The 1857-nt window shown below is 44.6% G+C and overlaps 1 pseudogene; it reads left to right on the forward strand.

Annotated features, from left to right (window-relative positions):
• LOC111971784 (harmonin-like) overlaps nt 1-1857 on the forward strand; it is a 35537-nt pseudogene that overhangs the window by 4916 nt on the left and 28764 nt on the right.

Genomic DNA, 1857 nt, shown 5'->3' on the forward strand with positions numbered 1-1857 from the left:
TACTGGCAGCAGTACACCACTAACAACAACTACTACTAACTACATAACTGTATTTATCTAGTACTGGCAGAGTACACCACCAACTATAAACAGATGTATCTGTATGCGACTCATACTACAACATACAGTATTTTTCTGTATTGCAGAGTACACCACTCAACTACTATACTAACTACTAACAATGTATTTTTCTAGTAGCTGGCAGAGTACACCACTAACAACAACTACTACTAACTACTAACAATGCATTTATCTAGTACTGGCAGAGTACACCACTAACAACAACTACTATACTACTAACAATGATTTATCAGTACTGGCAGAGTACACCACTAACAACAACTACTACTAACTACTAACAATATATTTATCTAGTACTGGCAGAGTACACCACTAACAACAACTACTACCAAAACCTACTAAATACATTGTTAGTAGTTAGTAGTAGTAGTTGGTGGTGTACTCTGCCAGTACTAGATAAATACATTGTTAGTAGTAGTAGTTGATGGTGTACTCTGCCAGTACTAGATACATCACGATTCTTTTTTCTTTTTCCTGTCACTTCTATATCAACCAAGATGGAAAAGCAAACCTCTTGATTTCTCTCAAATTACACATTTATGTATAATAGGGGGTTAAGTCTCCTGTGTGTGTGTGTGTGTGGGGGGGGGGGGTTGTGTGCATGCTTGTGTATGTATACAAGTCTTTTATGTTGAGAGATAAGGTTTCATTCAGGAATGTGATGTGATGTTAAAGCTGGTTTCCATGTGCTCTGGGTATGGAGCCAGAGCCCTGAGACCCCATTGGTTAGACCTACAGTATGATCAGTTTTCCACTTTGCTCTGCCAAGCCTGGCCAGCTATTCACAAAAGCCATTTCCCCCTTCATACACGAGTCAAGAGTGAAATGGTGAACGTTAATAATTAATAGTCATAGGTCATAGGCCTTTTTGTTCCCATTGGTAGGTTGATTGCACATTCTTGATATCCTTGACGACCCATAAGGGTGTGGTGTTTATCAAACTGTTCTGTCCTAGTGGTTCTGTCCTAGTGGTTCTGTCCTAGTGGTTCTGTCCTAGTGGTTCTGTACGCAGCTTTGAGGCACTTTTTCCTCCTAGTCATGTATGTCAGAAATAGGAATGATGAAGGAAGGCGTTCAAAACCTCTTGCTCTCAAATTATTGTGTGTGCGTGTGTGCGTGCGTGCGTGCGTGCGTGTGTGCGTGTTGAGCTGACCTCTGACCCTCTGCTCTCTCCCTCAGATCCATGGAGTTGTCAGTGTTGGTGGGGGACTTGAAACTGGTCATCAACGAGCCCAGCCGCCTGCCGCTGTTTGATGCCATCCGGCCCCTCATTCCCCTCAAACACCAGGTGGAGTACGACCTGCACACCCCTAAGAGGTCACGGTGAGTGGAGGGGTCGCTGCCACCCACCAGGCTGGAGCTTTAACAGTCCATAGACTTTCAATAAGATGCCTTTGTCGTATACGTTCTAGTCACTCCAAGATAACGACAATGYACACTACATTGAAACACAGAACTGATAACCCCTTCCTGTCATCTTCCATCTATCCCCTTCTCCCTCTCCCCCCTGTCTTTCTTCTCCTATATCTTCTTCCCCCTCCTGGTGGCGCAGTAAGCTAAAGGAGGTGCGTCTGGATCGTACTCATCCTGAGGGTCTGGGTCTGAGTGTGAGAGGGGGCCTGGAGTTCGGCTGTGGTCTCTTCATCTCACAGATCGTCAAGGATGGACAGGCTGGAAACAGTGGCCTGCAGGTGTGTGTGTGTGTGTGTGGACTAATAACCGATAAGGTTGCAAGCTTGAAATCCCAGAGCTGACAAGGTACATAATCTGTCATTT

The sequence above is a fragment of the Salvelinus sp. IW2-2015 genome, linkage group LG13 (genome assembly GCF_002910315.2).
Source record: "Salvelinus sp. IW2-2015 linkage group LG13, ASM291031v2, whole genome shotgun sequence".
NCBI lineage: Eukaryota > Metazoa > Chordata > Actinopteri > Salmoniformes > Salmonidae > Salvelinus > Salvelinus sp. IW2-2015.